Source organism: Spermophilus citellus, assembly GCF_964194105.1.
Source record: "Spermophilus citellus genome assembly, chromosome: X".
Classification (NCBI taxonomy): Eukaryota; Metazoa; Chordata; class Mammalia; order Rodentia; family Sciuridae; genus Spermophilus; species Spermophilus citellus.
In genome coordinates, this window is record NC_138190.1 from 148,480,805 (window position 1) to 148,495,612 (window position 14,808).

Below are 14,808 nucleotides of genomic sequence, written 5' to 3' on the forward strand. Positions count from 1 at the left end.
AAAAATGATAAAGTGGGAATAAAAAATATGGAGGAATATTATAGAGAAATCTTATAAAATTTCCCTGAAGGATTTGAAGTAAACCTAAATGAAGACATGCAGTGCTCACAGATGGGCAATTTCAATAATGAAAAGAAATAAATTCTCCCACAAATTACAAGTAATTCTAATCCATAGTCTAGTAGAAATTTTCATGTACTGAATGAGATAATTTCAAAATTCATATTGAGAAGTAACAAAGCAATAATTTTGAAAAAGGAGATTGGATGAGATACCAGATTATAAAACCAAAACTTTAGAAGTCTGATATCATTACAAAATAAATGCATAGATCAAGGGAATAGAATAGAATCCCAAAGTAGACTCACATATACATTAAAATATGATACATGAAAGAAGTGGCATTTTACAACAGTGGGATAATACCTTTACTGCTCACACTGACTTTCATTATATTATTATTCTCATTTTAAAGACAAGGAGATTAAAGGTTAGAGATGTTCAGTAACTTTTAAAATAATATAATAATTAGGTAGTACAGTTAGGACATGAACATGAGTTGTTCAGCCTCATATACAACTACACTACTGTTTTTCAAATTATAGTCTTGGCACAGAGACAAACCCACATAAATACAGTTATCTCATACTACACATAGGCACCAAAAACATACATTGGAGAAAATTGCTGGGAAAACTGGAAATCCATATGTAGCAAAATGGAATTAAACCCCTATCTCTCACCCTGCACAAAACTCAACTCAAAGTGGATCAAGGACCTAGGCACTAGAACAGAGACCCTGTGCGTAAATAGAAGAAAAAGTAGGACCAAATCTTCATCATGTCAAATTAGGACATGACTTCCTTAACAAGATTCCTAAAGTGCAAGAAGTAAGATTAAGAATCAATAAATGGGGGCTGGGGATGTGGCTCAAGCGGTAGCGCACTCGCCTGGCATGCGTGCGGCCCGGGTTCGATCCTCAGCACCACACACCAACAAGGATGTTGTGTCCGCCGAGAACTAAAAAATAAATATTAAAAATTCTCTCTCTCTCTCTCTCTCTCTCTCTCTCTCTCTCTCTCTCTCTCTCTCCCTCCTCTCTCACTCTCTCTTTAAAAAAAAATCAATAAATGGGATGGATTCAAACTAAAAAGATTCTTCTCAGCAAAGAAAACAATCAGTAACATGAAGGGAGAGCCTACAGAATGGGAGACAATATATATTTACCACATGTACCTCAGATACAGCACTAATCTCTAGGATATATAAAGATCTCAAAAAACTTAACACCAAAAAACCCCAAATAACCCAATCAATAAATGGGCCAAAGAACTGAACAGACACTTCTCAGAAGAAGATATAAAATTGATCTACAAATATATTAAAAAATGTTCATTATCTCTAGCAATTAGAGAAATGCAAATCAAAACTACTTAAAGATTTCATCTCACTCCTGTCAGAATAGCAATTATCAAGAATATAAGCAATAATAAGTGTTGGCAAGGATGCGGGGAAAAGGCACACTCATACATTGCTAGCGAGACTGCAAATTGGTGCTACCACTTAGGAAAGCAGTATAAAGATACTTCAGAAAACTTGGGAATGGAACCAGCATTTGACCCAGCTATCCCACTCCTTAGACTATACCCAAAGGACTTACTTAAAAATATCATACTAGTAACGCAGCCACATCAATATTTGTAGAAGCTTAATTCACCATAGCTAAACTGTGGAACCAACTCAGATGTCCTTCAGTAGATGAATGGATAAAGAAACTGTGATATCAGCATTAAAAGAGAATAAAATCATGGCATTTTCAGGTAAATGGATGGAGTTGGAGAATATCATGCTAAGTGAAGTAAAGCTAATCCCCCCAAATCAAAGGCTGAATGTTTTCTCTGATAAATGGATGCTGATTCATAATGGGGAGGCATGGGAAAAATGGAGCAACTTTGATTGGGCAAAGGGGAAGAAGGGGTGGGATTAGGGAATGGGAGTAGGAAAGATGGTGGAATGAGATGGATATTGTTACACTTCCAGAGAAATGTAAAGTTGTGCTGCAATTGTGTACAATGAATCAAAATGCATTCTACTGTCTTATATACCTAATTAAAAGGAAAGAAAGAAAGAAAGAAAGAAAGAAAGAAAGAAAGAAAGAAAGAAAGAAAGAAAGAAAGAAAGAAAAAGAAAATAAATTATAATTTTGGGAATCTGGAGATGTGGCTCCTGGAAAGTCAGGGTGAGAAGTCTGGCAAGTTTTCTCCCCCAAAAAAGCAATAATAAAACTGGACAAATCTGTCAAAACAATCATTGTAGGATTCTGGAAATTGTCCAAAGGCATACAATAAATTAATAAGCATTTATTATAGTACTAATATTTTGAGGAACTGTTCTCTGTAATGACTGTAGTAATTTATATTCCCACCAACAATTCTTTCTCCATATCCTCACCAGCATTTGTTATCTCTTGTGTTTTTCATAATAGCTATCCTAATGGGTGTTAGTACTTCAGTGTAGTTTTGATTTGCATTTCCCTGATGATTATTGATGTTGATCATCTTTTTATATGCCTGTTGGTCATTTGTATGCCTTTTTTGGGGAAATGTCTATTCAGATTCTTTGCACATGCTTTAATAGGGCTATATATTTTGTTGCAATGGAGTTGTGGTAAGTTTTTTATACATTGTGGATACTACCCCCTTATCTGATATGTGCTTTACAAATATTTTCCCCAGTATGTATGTTGCCTTTTTATTTTGATTTTTCTCTTTGTGCAGAAGCTTTTTAGTTTAATTACTCAAATTTACTTATTCCAGCTTTAAAAAAAAATTTTTTTGACACCAGGGATTGAACCCAGAGATACTTAACCACTGAGTCACATCCCCAGCACTTTTTATATTTTTTATTTTATTTTGAGACAGGGTCCCAGTAAGTTGCTTAGGACCTTGCTAAGTTGCTGCAGCTGGTTTGAACTTGTGATCCTCTTGCCTCAGCCTCCCAAGTCTCTGGGATTACAGACATATGTCACAACATCCAGCCTTATTCTTGCTTTTGTAGTGTGAACTTTTGGTATGGTATTCAAAATATCATTTCCAAGGACAACATCAAGGAGCTTTCCCCCTACGTTTTCTTCTAGGAGTTTATAGCTTCAAGGTGTATGTTTAGGTCTTTTACCCATTTTGAGTTGATTTTTGTGTATAATGCAAGTTAAAAAGTCTTATTTCATTCTTTTGCATTCTGGGTATATACTCAAAGGAGGTGAAATCACCACCTTGTAAAGATATCTGTATTTCCATGTTCATTGTAGCACTATTTACAATAGCAATGATATGGGAATGACTTAAGTGCTTGTTGATGGCAAATGGGTAAAAAAAATTGTGGAATATTTTTCAGCCTTAAAAAGGAGATCCTGCCATTTGCTACAATATGGATGAATCTGGAGGACATAATGCCAAGTAAAACAAGCTAGCACAGAAGGAAATATGTAATGATCTCACTTCTATGTGGAATATAAAAAAATAAAATATATAGAGAATAAAACAGTGGTTAAGATGGGTGGGGTGGAAGAAGGAAATGGGAGATGGATGACAAAGGATATAAAGTAGCACGTAAGTATGATGAACAAGTCTAGAAATCTGTACAACATGAGGATTTAGCTAACAATAATGTATTGTATTTTGGAGTTTGCTAAATGAGTAGATTTTAGCTGCTCTTTCCACAGATAGACAACATCGGTAACTATTTGACATGACCAGATATGCTAATTTACTTCAAATTGATGACCTTTTAACTATCTATATGGATCTCATAATACCATGTTACATACTTTAAATATACACATTAAAATTTATTTTTAGAGAAAGCATTTATTTGAGAAGAACCACTGAACCTTGGGTAAGAACAGCGGGAATGTGGTATGTTTTAGCCTGGGGTGTTCCTACTCTGTATCCTAGCACCAGCTCCATCAACAGCAGTTCTACAAGGACAGGCAATTCAAGAAAAATCAGTGGCTTTACTGCCAAAGGGATTAACTTGATTTGGAACAGAATGGAAAACAAACAAACCAACCATGCCCTGGATGTTGCTGAAAACAATCTGGGAAGGCATACTAGTTGAGGCAAGCAAAAAACTAGAAGAGGGGAAAATCTAACAAGTGGATCAAGAGAATGAGACAACTATAAAAGACCTTGAACCAGCTTCCATACACCCTTGCTATTTGAAAGCCTGTGTACCCATGCAGGGCTGTGTGCACACTAAAGAGAGACTGGAAATGCTTCTATTTATCTACATGTCCCTGGGAGAAAATGAAGCTTTATATATGCACAAAGGAGATAATGGAGTAGCAGAAAGTAAAAACCAGGGCAGACTTGTAGACAGGATGAATTTTGAATGTGAGTCTCAAGCTACACCTACAGCCGTTGGCAAATGGAGAGACATGATTGAATTAAGGTTTCTAAGCATGATTGCTAAGCCATAGTTGTCTGGCCACTAAGCTATTGAAAGAATTCTCAATCTCAGCATTGCGAATATCAAGGCAGATATATATATATATATATATATATATATATATATATATATAATATATATATATATATTTTATCACAGGGCACCACCCTGTGCATTATAGACTGCTTAGTAGAATCCCTGATTTCTATCCACTAGATGTCAGTAGCATCTTCCTCTCCATTTTTGACAACCAAAATGTCTATACATTGCCAACAGTTCCCTGTGGGAAGGATGGAGAAAATCATATCGAGCTAAGAAACACTGATTTATGAAGACCCCAGAACAAGACCCAGGAAGTTACAGTTAAAACTAAAAAGTAAAAATAAAATCTGGATCAGAGATCAGTTACTACACACTGCCGGAGATGCAGACTCCACAGAATTATTCCAGGCAAGTCAGTAAACAAATAAAAACATAGCAATAATCTCCTTAAGGAGGTCAGAACTCAGTTGCTACAAGCACTTACAGTTGCTACACATTATGTGTGTATGTGTGTGTTGTAGCAACACACACACAGAAGTAAGACTGATGGGCAGAAAAAAAATGTAGGAAACACAAACTCTCTTGAGAATAATATTACACAAAATTGCTTAAGTAAGGCATACAGATAAAAGGCAAATTATTGCTTTTGGAAAATGCCTTTCTTTTCTAACAGCTTTGGGCTTTATAGGAGACATGTAGAGTAGTGGACCATTGGGGCATCATCACTTGGTTATGGGCTAACAGTTGGTCTTTGAGTCACTTTGTCTGTGATGATACTTATACCTTATAAAGGCATCTGTGCCTTCTAGATATATCTTAATTGCATGCTTAAAAATCTCAATATTGAAGTTAATTGAGATTCTGTACACTGCTGTTATGGAATAGGATTATTTATTTTATGGGGTCCTAAAGTTGGAATTCTTGACCTAGAGCCCAAGTGAGAATGATAAGCAAAATTGTGTGTCTGTAATGGTTAATATTTGAGTCAACATGCCTGGGCCAGGTTCTCAGGTATCTGGATAAACATTAATTCTAAGTATGTCTGTAACTGTGTTTCTAGAAGTGATTAGTATTTGATTCAATACTTTACTCTTACAAAGAGTGCCCTCCCTAATGTGGATAGTCATTATACAATGAAATGAGGGTCTGAACAGAATTAATAGGCAGAGGAAGGGAGAATTCTCCCTTTTCTGTCTGTTTGATTTGAGACATTGTTCTCCTGATCTTAGCTTGACCACTGGTTCTGATTCTCAGGCCTTCAGACTGAACTGAAACCATATCACCAGCTTTCCTGGGTCTCTAGTTTGCAAATGGAAGACTGTGATACTTCTTAGCCTCCATAACTGAGTGAGCCAATTATATACAACTATCTCTGTTTATATATTCTCAATTGGTTCTGTTCTGTTTCTCTGTAGAACCTTGCCTAACATGAAAATTGGTATTGAGAAGTAGGGTGCTACTATAACAATTACCTAATATGAAAGTGTCTGTAGAACTGGGTAATAGGTGAGGCTGAATGACTATAGAAGTACATACTAGAAAATGCCAAAATTACCAGAGTTATTCTAGAGATGGCTCAGAAAGGAAAAAGAGAAGAGCTTGAGAGAAAATCTCCATTTTCTTAGAGAATATGTAAATAAACATAAACAATGTTGACAGCATGGAAGCTAAAGGTCATTCTAATGAGGTCTCAGAAAAGAGGAACATGCTATTTATTGGACAATGCAAAAAAAAATGATCCCCCTCCTTTTTTTTGGTACTGGGGATTGAACTCAGGGGCACTCGACCACTGAGCCATATCCCCAGCCCTATTTTGTATTTTATTTAGAGACAGGGTCTCACTGAGTTGCTTAGTGCCTTGCTTTTACTGAGGCTGGCTTTGAACTCATGATCCTCCTGCCTCAGCCTCCCAAGTCACTGAGGTTACAAGCATGCTCCACCGTGCCTGGCTAAATGATCCTCTTTTTTTTTTTAAATTATTTTTTAATTGAAGTTGGACACAATACCTTTATTTTATTTATTTATTTTTATGTGGTGCTGAGGATTGAACCCAGAGCCTCGCACATGCTAGGCAAGTGCTCTACTGTTGAGCCACAACCACAGCCCCCTAAATGATCCTTTTTATGAAGAGAAAAAACTTAGCTGAATTGTTGTGGAAGGCAGAGGTTTAAAGCAACAAAATTGGATATTTAGCTGAGGATATTTCTAAGCAAAGCATTAAAGAAGCAGTTGGTTCCTTCTGACTGCTTACAGTAAAACAGAAAATGAGACAAATGAGTAGAAGAAAAAATCGTTAAGAAAAAGGAAACAGAACTTAAGTATTTGGAAAATTCTAAGCTCAGCCATATTGCAAAGAATGGGAAAGCATGTTATGAAGAATATTAATGGTATGGCCTATCCACCATTTTATAAAGAATTAAGTGCATTCTTTGCAATGTGGATAAGCTAGTTTTTAAAAAATGTTGAATCATCCTTGCATTCCTAGAACAGACTGTACCTGGTCTTGATGTATTATTGTTGGATTCAATTGGTTAATATTCTGACAAGGATTTTTGAGTGTATGTTGACAAATACCAGCCTGTAGTTTCCTTTTCTTTCACTGTCCTTTTTTTTAAAAAAATATTTATTCTTATTTGTTACACAAGACAGGAGAATGCATTTCAATCCATAGTACACATATAGAGCACAATTTTTCATGTCTCTGGTTGTACACAAAGTAGAGTCACACCATTTGTGTCTTCATACATGTTCCTACGGTAATGATGTCCATCTCATTCCACCATCTTTCCTACCCCCATGCCCCCTCCTTCCCTTCCCTCCCCTTTGCCCTATCCAAAGTTCCTCCATTCCGCCTATGCTCCCCCCCACATTATAGATTAGCATCCACTTATCAGAGAAAACATTCGGCCTTTGGTTTTTTGGGATTAGCCTACTTATTTAGTATAATGTTTTCCAAATCTATCTATTTACTTGCAAATGTCATGATTTTATTCTCTTTTAATGCTGAATATTATTTCATTGTGTATATATACCACAGTTTCTTTATCCATTTATCTACCAAAGGGCATATAGTTTGGTTGTACAATTTAGCTATTGTGAATTGTGCTGCTGTGAACATTGATGTGGCTGCGTCACTGTAACATGCTGTTTTTAAGTCCTTTGGATATAGTCCGAGGAGAGGATAGCTGGGTCAAATGGTGGTTCCATTCCAAGTTTTCCAAGGAATCTCCATACTGCTTTCCAGAGTGGTTGCACCAATTTGCAGTCCCACCAGCAATGTATGAGTGTCATTCACTGTCTTGTCTGGATTTTATTAGGGTAATGATGGTAAAATAAAACAAGTCATTTATTTTTATTTTCTGGAAGAGAATGTATAGAATGAGTGATATTTCATCCTTAAATGTTTGCCAATGAAACCATCTGAGTCTGATTTTCCATTTCTTGAATATTTTGAGTACTAATTCAATCTGAAATATATATATAGCACTTTTCAAGTTATTTATTTCTCCTAAAATAAGTTTTGATAGTTTGTGTGTTTTATAGCACATTATTCTGAGCTCATTTAATCTTAATCATCTCCTTTAAAGATCCTATTTCAACCAATACAGTCCCATGGGAAGGTTAGGGCTTCAACATATAAATTTTCTGGTGACACAATTCAGTCCACTTTGTAGTGTATTTGGAGGAAGGGATCCCTTTAAGTTGACAAATTTGTGAGCATAGAATTTTTTGTAGTATTTGCTATACTATAGTTTTAATGTCCTTAGGATCAATGGTGAACATTCTTAATGTTGATAATTTGTTTTTTCTTCCTTCTTTCCTTGGTTAACCTGGTTAGAGGTTTATCAATTTTATTGATTTCTTTCAAATAAATTTGTGTTGGGTTCATTTATTTTCTTGTTTTATTTTTTCTGTTTTTAATGTCATTGATTCTTGGTCTAATTTTCATCATTTCATTCCTTCTCTTTGCTTTAAATTAATTTGCTATTCCTTATCTTGTTTCCTAAGATAGTAGCTTAGGTCATTCATTTCAGCCATTTCTCTTTTCTTATAAGTGCATTTATTGCCACATATCTCTTTCTAACTGCTGCTTCAGCTGCTTCCTACAAATTTTGGTAAGTTGTATATTCATTTTCATTTATTTCAAAATATTTTATTATTCCTTGAGACTGTTTACTCATGTGTTATTTAGAAGCTTATAGCTTGATTTCCAAATATTTGGGACATTTCTATTTTTCTGTTATTGATTTCTAGGTTGACTACATTGTGTTTAGAGTACATACTCTGTATGTTTTTAGATTCTTTCAATTTTTCTGGGCTTTGTTTTCTGACTTAGAATGTGGCAAACCTGGGCTGGGGTTGTGGCTCAGTGGTAGAGTGCTTGCCTAGCATGTGTGAGGCCCTGGGTTCAATTCTGAGTACCACATATAAATAAATAATAAAAAATAATAACTAAAAGTAATAAAAAGAGAACACACACTGAGCCCGGATCGGCTGAATTCAAGCTCCCGTTTGCCTGCTTCCGCAGACAAACAGCTGTGACTCAGCACTAATCCATCCGGCTGAAACAACTGGTCAGCCCTTCTGATCCTACGGAGGTAAATGCCTACCCAGCCTTCATAGGTAGTGGCCACAGGTTTGAAATGGGGCTTGGGAGAGACAGTAAGGACCCACCCGTTGCATTGGTCGCCTGGCAAAGGGAAACGAACTGTCGCCATTTGCAAGAGACACCACCATGGCAGAGAACTGACGTCATCAGACTGCGGCGGAGGAGATAACTTCATTGAAACCTGCGGCGACAGGTGTGTAATTCCCTAGCCTTCCCTCTCCACACATCGGGGAAACCTTAAGGGCCCCTCCCAGCTCTCCCGTAAGGGCCTCTCCCAGCTCTCCCGTGAGCGCGATAGCCAGCCCGAGGGAATCAGAGGTGGTGCGGGACCCGCGGCGCGGAACTACCGCTCCCACCAGGGCTGACAGCTGAGGTCTCTTGCACCAGCTACCGTGGGCGTGACTACCGGAGGGCAAGTAAAATTCGCTGAGGATTCTCAGCCCCAAGCTCTACAAACTTAGGGTCTGAGGGAATGGCAAACAGGGAGAGTGTGCCCAGTCGTTCATGAAAACAGGGCTCCCAGACCTGGCGTGTAGCCAGTATTGTGGTGAGCGGCACCCGTGAGAGGGGCCTGGCTAGAGGAAAAGTGGAAAGTGACTAGACACAAGAGGAGGCCCTAGGCACTCAGGGTTGGAGACTCGCCCAGTCTGGGAGGAGCTGCTGCACAGTGATTGGTTCCCGCGTATTGACAGGAGAAACTTGGCCTGGTGGGCACAGCGCCACCTACTGGAAGAGAAGTTAATCAAACTCTAAGACTGCATTTATTAGTTTTTTTTTTTCTCTTTTTTTTTTTGATTTGGGTTTTTACTTTCATTTTCATTTTTCTTTCTTGTTTTTTTTTAAATTTTTTTTACAATTTTTAAAAATTTTTTTTCTTCTAATTTTAATTTTAATTTTTTTAATTATTTTTAAAAAAATTTTTTTTTCTTTTTTTATTTCCTATTTTTTTCTTCTTTTGTCTTTTCATTTCTTTTCAATTATCTTATCCCCCCTTCCTTGAATTCTACCTGCTTACTCTCATTCTCTTTAGTGACTTCTTCCCTTCCCTTCTAATACCTTTCCTCCCAAGCATCAAATAAATTTATAGGAGTAAACAGTAACTCAGCAGTCAAACAGAACAAGAAGCAACATGAGCAGCTTCAAAAAACAAGGAAGAAAAGGAGTACAAACAATGCAGGACAGCCTAAATATTCAGGAGGACCTAGAGTCATCAGAAAAATGGTCATATAAAGAACTCAAGGAACACCTTAGACAGATGGAATGGAACCTTAAAGAGGATACAAGACAGCAAATTCAAGCAGCGAAAGAACACATTGAGAATGAATTTCATAAACAGATAAAAGAAGAAGTTAAGCATCTTTATCAGGAGATAGAGATTATAAAAAATAATCAAACAATAATTCTAGAAATGAAGGAAACGATAAACCAAATTAAAAACTCAATTGAGAGTATCACTAACAGAGTGGAGCAAGTAGAAGCCAGAACGTCAGATAATGAAGACAAAATATATCATCTTGAAGAGTCTAGCCAACTCAGAAGGCTGGTAAAAAATCACGAGAAAAACATCCAAGAGTTATGGGATAACATAAAAAAACCAAACTTACGAGTCATCGGGATAGAAGAAGGTACAGAAATTCAAACCAAGGGAATGAGTAACCTGCTGAATGAAATAATTACAGAAAACTTTCCAGAAATAAAAAAGGAAACAGATATACAAATTGAAGATGCATACAGGACACCGAGCACACAAAATCACAGTAGACCAACGCCAAGACACATTGTTATGAAGATATCCAATATACAGAACAAAGAGAAAATATTAAAAGCTACAAGAGAAAGGAGACAGATTACATTCAGGGGTAAACCAATAAGGTTAACAACAGATTTTTCATCACAGACACTGAAAGCAAGAAGGTCATGGAACAATGTATTTCAAACACTGAAAGACAATGGATGCCAACCAAGAATTCTGTATCCAGCAACATTAAGCTTCAGGTATGACAACGAAATAAAAATCTTTCACGATAAACAAAAGTTAAAAGAATTTGCAGCCAGAAAACCAGCATTGCAAAGCATTTTGAGCAAAACACTACACGAGGAAGAAATGAAAAAAACAATAACCAAAACCATCAGTGGGAAGTGCCTCGGTAAAGACAGAGGGCGAGGGGAAAGATAATCATGGAGAAACAAACTAAATTTTTTTAAAAAAGGATAAACAATCAAACATGGCTGGAAGTACAAACCATATATCAATAGTAACTCTGAATGTTAATGGCTTAAACTCTCCAATAAAGCGACATAGGCTGGTATCATGGATTAAAAAAACAAATCCAACAATATGCTGCCTCCAGGAGACACATTTGATTGGAAAAGACATACACAGGCTGAAGGTGAAAGGATGGGAAAAAATATACCACGCACACGGTCCTCGTAAGCAAGCAGGGGTGGCCATCCTCATATCGAATAAAATCGACTTCAAGACTAAGTTAATCAAAAGGGATAAAGAAGGACATTATATACTGTTAAAAGGAACCATTCACCAACAAGACATAACAATTATCAATATTTATGCACCAAATAATGGTGCTGTGACATTCATAAAACAAATTCTCCTCAAGTTCAAGAATCAAATAGACCACAACACAATAATTATGGGTGACTTCAACACACCTCTCTCACCATTGGACAGATCCTACAAACGAAAGTTGAATAAAGAAACTATAGAACTCAATATCACAATCAATAACCTAGACTTAACTGACATATATAGAATATATCAACCATCATCAAGTGGATATACTTTTTTCTCAGCAGCACATGGATCCTTCTCAAAAATAGACCATATATTATGCCATAGGGCAACCCTCAGTAAATATAAAGGGGTGGAGATAATACCACGCATTTTATCTGATCATAATGGAATGAAACTGGAAATCAATGACAAAGGAAGGAAGGAAAAATCCTACATCACATGGAAAATGAACAATATGTTACTGAATGATCAATGGGTTACAGAAGACATAAAGGAGGAAATAAAAAAATTCTTAGAGATAAATGAAAATACAGACACAACATATCGGAATCAATGGGACACAATGAAAGCAGTTTTAAGAGGAAAATTCATTGCCTGGTGGTCATTCCTCAAAAAAAGAAAAAAACAACAAATAAATGAGCTCACACTTCATCTCAAAGCCCTAGAAAAGGAAGAGCAAAACAACAGCAAATGTAGCAGAAGGCAAGAAATAATTAAAATCAGAGCGGAAATCAACGAAATTGAAACAAAAGAAACTATTGAAAAAATTAACTAAAAGTTGGTTCTTCGAAAAAATAAATAAGATCGACAGACCTTTAGCCATGCTAACGAAGAGGAGAGAGAACTCAAATTACTAACATACAGGATGAAAAAGGCAATATCACAACAGATGCTACAGAAATACAGAAGACAATTAGAAATTATTTTGAAAACCTATATTCCAATAAAATAGAGGATAGTGAAGACATCGATAAATTTCTTAAGTCATATGATTTGCCCAGACTGAGTCAGGAGGATACACACAATTTGAACAGACCAATATCAATGGATGAAATTGAAGAAGCCATCAAAAGACTACCAACCAAGAAAAGCCCAGGAACGGATGGGTATACAGCGGAGTTTTACAAAACCTTTAAAGAAGAATTAATACCAATACTTTTCAAGTTATTTCAGGAAATAGAAAAAGAGGGAGCTCTTCCAAATTCATTCTATGAGGCCAACATCACCCTGATTCCGAAACCAGACAAAGACACCTCAAAGAAAGAAAACTACAGACCAATATCTCTAATGAACCTAGATGCAAAAATCCTCAATAAAATTCTGGCGAATCGAATACAAAAACACATCAAAAAAATTGTGCACCATGATCAAGTAGGATTCATCCCTGGGATGCAAGGATGGTTCATTATATGGAAATCAATAAATGTTATTCACCACATCAATAGACTTAAAGATAAGAACCATATGATCATCTCGATAGACGCAGAGAAAGCATTCGACAAAGTACAGCATCCCTTTATGTTCAAAACATTAGAAAAACTAGGGATAACAGGAACTTACCTTGACATTGTAAAAGCTATCTATGCTAAGCCTCAGGCCAGCATCATTCTGAATGGAGAAAAGTTGAAGGCATTCCCTCTAAAATCTGGAACAAGACAGGGATGCCCTCTATCTCCAATTCTATTCAATATAGTTCTTGAAACACTGGCCAGAGCAATTAGACGAAAGAAATTAAAGGCATAAAAATAGGAAAAGAAGAACTTAAATTATCACTATTTGCAGATGACATGATTCTATACCTAGAAGACCTAAAAGGGTCTACAAAGAAACTACTAGAACTAATAAATGAATTCAGCAAAGTGGCAGGATATAAAATCAACATGCATAAATCAAAGGCATTTCTGTATATCAGCGACAAAACTTCTGAAACGAAAATGAGGAAAAACACTCCATTCACAATATCCTGAAAAAAAATAAAATACTTGGGAATCAACCTAACAAAAGACGTGAAAGATTTATACAATGAAAACTACAGAACCCTAAAGAGAGAAGTAGAAGAAGATCTTAGAAGATGGAAAAATATACCCTGTTCATGGATAGGCAGAACTAACATCATCAAAATGGCGATATTACCAAAAGTTCTCTATAGGTTTAATGCAATGCCAATCAAAATCCCAATGGCATTTCTTGTAGAAATAGAGAAAGCAATCATGAAATTCATATGGAAAAATAAAAGACCCAGAATAGCAAAAACAATGCTAAGCAGGAAGTGTGAATCAGGCGGTATAGCGATACCAGATTTCAAACTATATTACAGAGCAATAGTGACAAAAACAGCATGGTACTGGTACCAAAACAGGCGGGTGGACCAATGGTATAGAATAGAGGACACAGAGACTAATCCACAAAGTTACAACTATCTTATATTTGATAAAGGGGCTAAAAGCATGCAATGGAGGAAGGATAGCATCTTCAACAAATGGTGTTGGGAAAACTGGAAATCCATATGCAACAAAATGAAACTGAATCCCTTTCTCTCGCCATGCACAAAAGTTAACTCAAAATGGATCAAGGAGCTTGATATCAAATCAGAAACTCTGCGTCTGATAGAAGAAAAAGTTGGCTCCGATCTACATATTGTGGGGTCGGGCTCCAAATTCCTTAATAGGACACCCATAGCACAAGAATTAATAACAAGAATCAACAAATGGGACTTAATTAAACTTAAAAGTTTTTTCTCAGCAAGAGAAACAATAAGAGAGGTAAATAGGGAGCCTACATCCTGGGAACAAATTTTTACTCCTCACACTTCAGATAGAGCCCTAATATCCAGAGTATACAAAGAACTCAAAAAAATTAGACAATAAGATAACAAATAACCCAATCAACAAATGGGCCAAGGACCTGAACAGACACTTCTCAGAAGAGGACATACAATCAATCAACAAGTACATGAAAAAATGCTCACCATCTCTAGCAGTCAGAGAAATGCAAATCAAAACCACCCTAAGATACCATCTCACTCCAGTAAGATTGGCAGCCATTAGGAAGTCAAACAACAACAAGTGCTGGCGAGGATGTGGAGAAAAGGGTACACTTGTACATTGCTGGTGGGACTGCAAATTGGTGCGGCCAATTTGGAAAGCAGTTTGGAGATTCCTGGGGAAGCTGGGAATGG

The 14,808-nt window shown here is 36.5% G+C and overlaps 1 protein-coding gene across 4 annotated transcripts in view; it reads right to left on the reverse strand.

The window, feature by feature from the left end:
* Nucleotides 1-14,808, reverse strand: part of TMLHE (trimethyllysine hydroxylase, epsilon) — an 81,445-nt gene that overhangs the window by 24,036 nt on the left and 42,601 nt on the right. The gene's annotated exons all lie outside the window — the stretch shown is intronic.